Below are 10,950 nucleotides of genomic sequence, written 5' to 3' on the forward strand. Positions count from 1 at the left end.
CTACCATTGTCATGGGCCTCCTGATGTCACGCACCAAGAAGGACACGGCATCATTTCCATGATGTTCCCACCCACAGTGCATAACCAGAATCTAATCATGAGGAAATCATCAGACAAACCCAGACTGAGGGCCATTCTACAAAATAAATGGCCAGAACTTCTCAAAAGGGTCAAGGTCATGAAAGACAAAGAAAGACCGAGGAACTGTCACAGATCAGAGGAGACTAAGGAGACACGACAACTAAATGTAGCGTGAGATCCTGGGCTGGATCCTGGATCAGAAAAAAGATACACGTGGGGATATTGGTGAAAGTTCCTTAAGGTCTGTAGATTAGTTCATAGGCATCTTTCAAGGTTAATGTCACAGTTTTGATCATTTTACTGTGGTTATGGAAGGTGTCAACATTTGGAGAAGCTTTGGTGAAGAATATATGGGAATTCTTCGCATTTTTTTTTTGTGAAGTGTGAAATTATCTCAAAAGGAAAAGTTAAAGGAAAATGAGCCACGTGTGGCAAAATCTTCACATGTGCCATCTTTGTTTAACCCCTCTTGGTGTCATTACGTTAATTTCACCAATGTGGAAACAGGCTCAGAGAGGAACAAGTAAGGGGCAGAGCTGGGACTTGAACCCGTGGCCCCCCTGCTCCAATGCTTGCATTTAAAAATTTTTTTTGATCACCTACTATGTGCCAGGCACTGTTCTAGGCACTGGGAATACCACTGTGGGCAAGACAGAGTCTCTCTCCTCTTGGATCTTACCTTCTAGTGGGGGAGATGGGCAATGAACAAATAAGCAATAAAATATGTGACATAATATCAGGTGGTGATAAGTTTTAAAAAATGCTGAGCAAAGGGAGAGAGGGGACAGAGGAGATGAACTCTGAGAGCAGGAAATGGAAGCACAGGGAAGGCAGAAATTTTAAACCTCGGAGCTTTGGCTGCCAGCTTCCCTAATTTGGTGCCTCCAAGCCTGTACTCCTATCCACTACGCTCTATTACCTCCCACAGGTGCTGCAATTAATTGAACCTTTTCTTGACTCAGAGCCATCATTACAATTATTGGACATTAACTTGATAGTTATCGAGCACTATCGCTTAGACCAGGGCTTGTCACGGTTTAATACGCTCAGTCAATGTGTGTTCGAATACACAGTACATAATAATTAGCACCAAATGAGCCCCATGTGGAAAATGGTAAGTTTGCAGAGAAACGGTAGACAGGACCATAAGCAAGTGATCAAAGTTAATGTTACCGGTAATGGGACCTCCTGATGTCATGGGCCTCCTGATGTCATGCACTGGGAAGGACACAGCACCACTTCCACAGCTAACAGGAAGTTTACGAGGAACTTCTTGAAGTGCAGATTCTAATTAAGCAGGTCCAGGGTGGAGCTGAGATTCTCTTTCTTTTAAGTTCCCCAGTGATGCTAATGCTGCTGCTAAAACTCGGACCACACTTTGAGCGGCAAGGCTAGTGCTTCTTCAACTTGAGAAGATCTGGAAATCACCTGGAGGACTTGCTAAAATATAGATTACTATGCCCCACCCCCAGACTTTCTCTGGGAAGCCTCCCTGTGCAGAATTTGGCCCCTCACTTCTTCCACCCCCTGTGCGATCAATCCCCTTTATTAAATTACCTCCTGTTGGAGGACCTAGAGCGGTTTTTGTTTGCCTGGCCAGACCCGGACAGAGACGCATGCCTGGAACTGAGAAGGAGGTTAAGTGTCCTAGAGATGCAGGGTTAGGATGCACACATGAAGCGTCCTAGAGATGCTGCACCTGCAATACTGCACGCCACAGTCCCGTCAAACTAAACTGTGCATTCTCCTCTGTATAAGCTCAGTGGTTCCCTGTCTCCTTAACTTTGCCCAGGCTATTCCCTTCATCCTGAATGGTCACCCTCTGTTTTCCAAATATCCAAGTTTTACCCATCTGTAGTAGTTTACAGGGCCTGCTGTAACCAAGTATCAAAAACTGGGTGGCTTACACCACAGACATGTATCATCCCACAGTTGTGGAATCTAGAAGTTTGAAATCAAGGTGTTGGCTGTGTTGGTTCCTTTCAAGGGCTGTGAGAATCTGTCCCAGGTAGCTCTTCTAGCTTCTTGTAGCCTCAGATGTTCCATGACTTGTAGATGATGGTGTCCCTGTGTCTTCACATCATCCTCTCTCTGCCCATGTCTGTCTGTGTCTACGTGTCCCCTTTTCATAAGGACACAGTCATATTGGATGAGAGGCCACTCTAATGATCTCATCTTAACTTGATCGTCCGCAAAAACTATTTCCAAATAAGGTCACATTCACAGGTACTGGGGGTTAGGGCTTAACCATTGTTTGGGGAAACATAATTCAACCCGTCAAGGCTCAACTCAAATCCTGATTCCTCCTTAAAGTGTTCCCTCATTGCCCAACCCTCACTAATCTGTCTGCTGCATCTCCATAGCCTCCCCCTCCAGATCCATTTCATGCAGACTCGTCTAGTTATTTTTTTAAATTGTTTTATTGAGGTCACATTGGTTTATAATATTGTATAGATTTGTCTGGTTATTTTTGTCTGTGTTTTGTAACCGTGCTCTTAGAATGGGAGCTCGCCGAGGGCAGCACCGACGCCTGAGACACTTTCTCTGTCCCCGCAGTGCATCGATACAAAGAAAGTGCTCACTCTGTGTTTTCAGAATGAATAAATGAAGCAAGTCAACAAACGTTTATGGAGCACCTACTAATGACAAGCCCTGTGCTAGTCCTGGGGACACAGCAGTAGACAAGACAGACAAAAATCCTTGCCCTCATGGATTTTACATCCCAGAGGGGAAAGAATTAACAAGATAAGTCAGTCAGATGGTGATACACACTGTATTCATTTCCTGGGGCTGCCGTAAAAACGTACCATGAACTGGATGGCTTAGAACAACAGAAGTTTATTGTCTCACATTTCTGGAGATTAAGGTGTCAGCAGGGCCCTTCTCCCTCTGAAACCTGTAGGAGAGAATTCTTCATTGCCTCTTCTCAGCCTCTGACGGCTGCTGGCGATCTTTGGTGTTCCCTGGCTGTGGAAGCTGCATCACTCCGATCTCTACCTTTGTGGTCACAGGGCGGTCTCCCTGTGTGTCTCTGTGTCTTCACATGGCGTTCTTTTTATAAGGACACCAGTCATATTGGATTAGGGGCCCATCCCCCTCCAGCGTGAGCCCATCTTAACCAATTACCTCTGCAACGACCCTATTTCCAAATAAGGTCATATTCTGAGGTTCTAGGGGTTAGGATGTCAACATATCCTTTTTGGGGGGGCACACAATCCAACCCCTAACAAATTCTAAGGCAAAACACAAATCAGAGACGGAGGACAGGAAGCCGTGGGGGGAGGGGCTGCTCCCTTAGTCCGAGTGACCTGGGAAAGTCTCTCTGTGTAGGAGACACTCAACACATAGCCTGAAGGAGAGGCGTTGACAACACTCTCCTATGAGTAACGAACGTGAATTTCATCGCCCGGCGTTTATGACACTTCCCTTGGCATCTCAGAGGTGTCTAATTTGTTTCGTCCTGCTCGTTTCCTGGTTTGAAACTGGTGAGATTAAAAGGGCATCGAGTCTCGGAGGCGTGGTTCTCGTAAGAATCTGAGAATTTTTCTGCCGTGTCGAATTCACTCAATCGGCGGCTCTGAGAAACCCCAACAGCTGTGAGGCTCAAAGCCATGAGATCTACGGCTTCCAGAGAGAGGTCGGGGGAGCAGTGTGTGCCAGCGGCTGTGCCGGCTCTCAAACCGTCACAGCCGACATGCCTGCCAGCTTTACTTAGAATGACAAGCGCACAAAAGAGGGGCTTCCATCTTAAGTGTACAGTTCAATGAATTATCACAAAATGACCACACTCATGAAACAAGATTAAAGAGCAGAACAGCCCAGCCCCCCAAAGCCCTCCTTGTGTCACCAGGAGTCACCACTATCCCCGCTTCTAACACCCTAGATTAGTTCATCCTGTTCTTGAATTTCATATAAATGGAATTTCACGGACTGTACTTCTTTGACTTATAATATACCCATGTGCTTCTCTGTCGTGGATTGTTTCTCCTCATTGCTGTATGGTGGGTATCGCCAAACTACAGCCTGGGGGCTGGATCTGGCCCGTCACCTGTTTGTATAAGTCAAGTTTTATTGGAACACAGCCACACGCATTCATTTACTGTCGTCAATAGCTGTTTGCACTGCTGCGATGACTGCGACAGAGACCGTAGGGCCCGGGAAGCCGAAAATATTTACTCTCTAGCCCTTAACAGAAAAAGTTTGTCAACCCTTGCTGGGTGACATTCCGTTGTACAAATATAACACTATCTATTTACTCACCCAACTGTGAATGGGTGTCTGTGTTGTTTCCAGTTTGGGATTATGACAATAGGCCTGCTAAGGACATTCTAGTACAGAGGTTGTCAAACTTTTTCTAGTCATGTTAGATCAGCGAGTCTCAACAGGGGGTGATCGTGTCACTCAGGGGATGCTTGATAATGTCTGGAGACGATGTTGATTGTTGCTGTGGTCTGAATGGTTGTGTCCTCCCCAAATTCATATGTTGAAATCCTTCCCCAAGGTGATGGTTTCAGGAGGTGGGACCTTTGGGAGGTGATGAAGTCGTGAACGTGGAGCCCTCATGAGTGGGATTCATGCTCTTATACAAGAGACCCCACAGAGCTCCCTCGGCCTTCCACCTTGTGAGGATGCACCGAGAAGCCTGTGACCCTGAAGAGGGCCCTCATCCGACCATGCTGGCACCCTGATCTCAGACTTTTAGCCCCCAGAACTGTGAGAAATAAATTTTTGTTGTTTATAACGCTACCCAGTCTATGGCATTTTGTTATAGCAGCCGGAACAGACTAAGACAATTGTCATGATTGGCAGGCAGCGAGGCTGGGTAGAGCGCAAGGACACTGCTCAGCATCCTACAGGGTACAGGACAGCCCAGCCACAAAGAATCACCCAGCCCCAATAGCAGTGGTGCGGAGGTGGAGAAACCCTGCCCTTGAGCCTTACTCCTGAAGTATGATCCATGGACCAGCAGCAAAGCAATTCCTAGAAGCTGGTTAGGAATTTAGGATCTCGGGCCCCACCCTAGACCTTGTCATTCAGAGTCTGTATTTGAACAACACCCCCAGAGGAGTGTATGCTCATTCAAGTTTGAGAAGCATTGACCTAGCCGACATAGTGAAGTAGCCAGGGCCTGCGTGGACTATACGATCACCGGGAAAGCAGTGGCTACAAACCCAGCCTAAGTGGGGATGTGTAACATCAAGCCAAAACCATGTGTGGCTTTGCTGTTGGAGGCGGGATTTTTCCAAAATGGCGGTCAACTCCTGCCAATGTTGCCAGCACAGTGGAACGCAGTCTTCCCTCCACAAACACGACAGCCACACCCCTGGAACCGTTGGCGGAAACTAACTGAGCAAGAAATATTTTGTGTTTATGAGTAAAACACAGGTAGGTTCCAGGCTCGGATCATTACAAACAGGTTTTTCGTCTATGCAAATGATCTTCCCCCTCCTCCAGGGAGGCCACGGCCAGGGCCCAAGAAGGTGAAGTTCCCTGCCCACGGCCACACAGCCAGGAATGTCTTCAAAGGACCAGCACGTGTCCTGGTCACTCCATTCCTGCGTTTACTCATGCTTTCTTGCATTCATTCATTCATCACTCATCCAATAAATATGTATATTGAGCATCCACTGTGTGCCAGGCACTGGGAATACAGCAGCGAACAAACAGACGTCCCTGTTCCCCTGCTCGGTGCTCCTTCCGTATCCCACACCCACCTTCCCTAGAGCCTCGCTGTCCAGAAGAAATATAGTGTGAGCCACGTATGTGATTTCAAATATCCGAGGAGCCACATTAAAAAAATGGTTAAAAAGAAACAAGTGACATTCATTTTAATAATATACGTTATTTAACCCAATATATCCAAAGCGTTTTCATTTCAACATGTGATCACTATAACAAATTATAATGAGACATTTGACATTTCTTTTTCACACTAAGTCTTTTAAATCCAGAGTGTCACTCACAGCCCATCTCAAGGGAGACCAGCCGCATCTCAGGTGCTCGAAAGCGACATGCGCAAGTGCAGCTCAATGTTCAAATTCAACATTCCTCAAAGTAGAGTCCTTTTGGGTTTGGGCTAAGCCTCCGCCCTCTCGCCTGGATTTCCTTCTTTCTGCCAAGGTTATTATCATGCTCTCTTTCCAGATCTGTCTGCTTCTCTCCCCTCACACCATCTCCCACCCGATCTTCCTGTGCAATACTGTTTACGTTTGTCCCCTCCTCTCCAAGCCCGTGGCTGTCAGTGAGCATCCTTGTTATTTTTCTCATTCATGCATCCCCTCATTCATTCACTCACCCAGTAAACACTCATTGAGCATCTATTGTGTACCAGCTGCTGTTCTAGAGGCTGAGGATACAGAAGGGAGGAAGTTCCCGTCCTCATGTAATGTAAAATCCCTCCCTGCTGAAGGCTACCCTGGAAAAAACGCGCGATGCTCTGAGAATATACAACAGACGGGTGTGACCTTGTTGGGATCATCCAGAGGGCTTCCCTAAGGAGGTTTCCTCACTGAGCTTTGACTTGAAGAGTGAGTAGGAATAATTAGGTAGAGCAGGAGGGAAAGGTGGTCCAGGCAGAGGGAACAGCATGTGCAAAGGTTCTGTGGCAGGAGGCGGCGAGGTTCCTGCAGAGAGCAGACAGGTCAGTGCGGCTGGTGAGAAGCAAACAGGACGGGGTGTGAGGTGAGGCTGGAGGTGTGGGCAGGGCCGAGCCGTGAGGAGTGTGGACTTCATCCCGAGCAGAACCGGAGCCTCCGGAGGCTTCTAGCAGGGAGGGCAGGACGGGATTTTGTATTAGAAGGATTTCTACAACGAAGAGCAAAGAAGGGAGTGGAGGGGGCGGGGGGGGTGGGGAGAGCAGTAAAAGAGCCGCTGTGGTCGGCCACTCTGGGGTGACATGAGGACTTCATTCATTCATTCGTTTATTCATAACGGGACCTCTCCACTAAACTCCAGACCATCTACCCACCTGTCCCCTTGACATTCCCATGTGGCTCCCGAATAGGCATTTCATCCTCGACCAGAACCGAGCTCCTAACCTCTCCTCCTGTGTGTGAGTGTATTAGGCTCCTGTGGCTGCTGTAACAGATTACCACAAACGTCGTGGCTTCAAACAACACAGATTTATTTTCTTACTGTTCTGGAGGCCTGAAGTTTGCTATCAGTGTCATGGAGCTAAGATCAAGGTGTCAGCAGGGCTGGTTCCTTTTAGAGGCTCCAGGGGAGAATCTGTTTCCCGGCCTTTCCCAGTTTCTAGAGGCTGCCTGCATCCCTCGGTTTGTGGTCCCTTCCTCGCGTCATTCCAACCTCTGCTTCCATTGTCACATCTCCCACGACTATGTCTTTGGTCCTGCTGTGTCCCTCTTATAAGAACCCTTGTGATTACATTGGGACCATTCAGATCATCCAGGATCATGTCCCCATCTCAAGATCCTTCCTTTAATCACCTCTGCAAAGTCCGTTTTGCCATGTAAGGTCACATACCCACAGATTCTGGGGATCAGGACGTGGACATCTTTGGGGTGATTATTCAGCCCCCCGCCCCATCCCCAGACCTGCTCCTCCCCATCCCCCTGTCTCAGTGGAGGCAGCTCCATCCTTCCAGTGGCTCAGGCCAAAATCTTGGGAGTATCCTGGATTCCTCGCTTTCTCTCACATCTCATATCCAGCTTCTCAATAGATGCCATAGTCTCTGCCTTCAAAATATGTTCCAGATTCCACCATGTCATGTTACCCATCTGCCACCACCCTGGTCCAGTCCACCATCGCCTCCTGATCCGTCTCTCACCTCCTCACTGGAATCTCTGGTTCCATCAACAGCCTATTCCCCATCCAGCAGCCAGAAAGATCCTGTCAAAACATCAGTCAGATCTCACCCCTCCTCTGCCCCAAACTCTCTTCTTATGACCTGAACGTTTGTGTCCCCCTAAAACTCATCTGTTGAAGCCCTACCATTGTGAAGGTATTAGGAGGTGGGGCCTTTGGGGTGATTAGGTTTAGATGAGGTCCTGAGGGTGGATCCCCCTGATGGGATTAGCGCCCCTATAAGTGGAGGAAGAGAGACCAGAGCTCACTCTCCACCATAGGACACAGGGATGAGCCGCCATCCGCAAGCCAGAAAGCCAGCTCTCGCCAGGGAACGAATCTGCTGACTCCTTGATGTTGGATTTCCCCTGCCTCCAGACTGTGGGAAATAAATTTAAGCCACCCATTCTGTGGTACTACGGCAGCCTGAGCAGACTAAGACATCTGCCCTGGCTCCCACCTCACTCAGAGTAAGAGCAAAGTGCTCACGTCCGCCCTCAGGCCTGCATGACCACCCATTACCCCTCAGACTCTATTTCTGATCTTTAGCTCTTTCCCTCATGCACTCACTTGCTGTCACACCGGTTTCTTTGCTATTCCTTGGAAATGCCAGGCAGGTTCCCACCCCAGGACCTTTGCACTTGCAGTTTCCTCTGCCAAGAAGGCTCTGCCCTGAGATAGCCCTGTGACTTGCTCCCTCATCTCCTTCCAGACTTGACCTTCTCCATGAGGCCTCTCCTGGCAGTACCATGAAAATTAGGGACACCTCCCTTCACCTCTTATCCTCTTTTCCTGCTTTATTCTCTTCTCTTTGGTACATAAGACCACCTAATAGGTTACATATTTTGTGTTTATTTTATTTGTGGTCTGTCTCCCTCTTTAGAACATAAGCTCCAAGAGTTTGTGTCTGTCTCAGTCACTGCTGTAGCCTCAGCATCTAGAACAGTGCCTGGCATGTAGTTGCTACGCCTGCTGTCTCTATGAATGAATGAATGAATGAATGAATGAATGAATGCATTCAACAAACACTTCTGCTGAGCTCCTCGAACAGGGATGGAGGCTGGATTCTGGAGACCCAGGTAAGTCTGGGAGTGGGAGAGTCCTGGCCTGGGATAGCTCAATGTCTGGGGGGAAAGAGAAATCGATAGCACAATGCAGTCTGATAAGGACCGTGGAGGAGAAGCGTTCCAAGGTTGGAAGGGCATACAAAGTCTATGAAAATAAATAGTCGCCTCTTTTTCAATTCTAATATAGGAGTCAGCAAACTACAGCCCATGGGCTAGCTGTCTGTCTTATTTCCAATTTTATTGGAACACAGCTGCATTCATTCATTGATGCACTGTCTGTGACTCCTTTTGTGCCACAACAGGGTTGAGTGGTTGCAACAGAGACCGTATGGTCTGCAGAGCCAAAAATATTTACTAGCTGGCCCTTGACTGAAAACATTTGCCGACTGCTGCCCTAAAATTAAAAGCTAACATTTTTTGAGTGCTTATTACATACTATATATATATGTTTTTTTCCCCATGTGTTTTGTTAACCTTCACCGCATCTTTGAGATTATAAATATCCCGTTTTATAGATGAGGAAATGGAGGTTCAGAGAGGTGAGGTAATTTTCCCAAGGTCACACAGCGAGGGCGGGAGGGGCAGAGCACAGCGTACACTTGGTTTTGCATCTTGCGTTTTTTCACTTAGTAGCATATCTTGAAGACGGTTCCGTCTGTAATCGCGAGCATCTATCACGTTCGTTTAACAGCTTCCCCTTGGGGTTGATCTGAGAGTCCCCTCCTGATGAACATTTCGATTAGTTCCCCCTCTGCTGCGATTAGCAGGGCTGCCGTGAATATCCTGGGGTCCAGACCTTCCAGCTCACGTGTGAGCTGTCTGCAGGCTAAATTCCTAGAATTGGAGTTACAGGGTCAAAGGGCACTTGCCAGGCGGTGACTTCAGCATGGAATTGAGTTCATCACTGGGCAGGTGGGGAAGGAGAGAATGAAGAGGGCAGTCCGGGCAGAGGGCCCTGCACGGACAAGGGCATAGAGGTTTGGGTCAGGCTTGAGTCTACACAGTAAAGGTGAGGAGGCAAGGTGTGCCAGAAAGTGTGGCCTGGTGTCTCCAGTGCCGGGCTGGGCTCCATCCTGGAGCCTAGGGAGTCATGGGAGGACTGGGAGCAAAGGAGGGGCAGGATCAGCTCGGGGGTCCTGGAGGGAATGGAATGGAGCGGGAGACTGGAGGCAGGGAGGCTGAGGAGAAGGCTAAGTCTCCACCAATCAGAATTTCTGAGTGGATCAAACGAGATCCCTCTCTTGCTGCTTCCAGCTCACGTTGAGGGGACAATGTCTATGTGTCAAGGACTTTAAATTCATCATCTCATTTGCCCCTAGCAACAAAAGTATTGTAGAAACACTAATACATCCCCACTTTACAGATGAAAACACTGAGGCTCAGAGAGAGAACTATGCCCCAGGTCACACAGCTCATAAGGAGACAAGCCAGGAGTCTGACTCTACAATTTATAGTCTTCTTTTTGTTGCTTTACTTTTTTTGAACTTTTTTTTTCTTTAGGGAAAGATTTGCCCTGAGCTAACCTCTGTTGCCAATTTTCCTCTCTTTTTTTTTCCCCTCCCCAAAGCCCCAGTGCATAGTTGTCTATCCTAGTTGTAAATGCTTCTAGTTCTTCTATGTAAGCCACCACCACAGCATGGCTACTGACAGATGGGTGGTGTGGATCTGCGACCGGAAAATGAACCTGGGCCGCTGAAGTGGAGAGAGTGCTGAACTTTAACCACTAGGCCATCAGGGCTGGCTCTAAACTTTTTCTTTAGGTATAATTCACATACCATAAATTCACCAATTTAACATGTGCAATTCAGGAGTTTTTAGCATATTCACAAGGTTGTGTAATTAACACCACTATCTAACTACAGAATATTTTCGTCATCCCAAAAAGAAACCCTGCCCCATTAGCAATCACTCCATAATCCCTCCAGCCCCCCAGCCCCTGGCAACCACTGATCTGCTTTCTGTCTCTATGGATTTGCCTATTCTGGACCTTTCATATAAA

This window comes from Ceratotherium simum, chromosome 33, assembly GCF_057802395.1.
Source record: "Ceratotherium simum simum isolate JZ-2026a chromosome 33, ASM5780239v1, whole genome shotgun sequence".
NCBI lineage: Eukaryota > Metazoa > Chordata > Mammalia > Perissodactyla > Rhinocerotidae > Ceratotherium > Ceratotherium simum.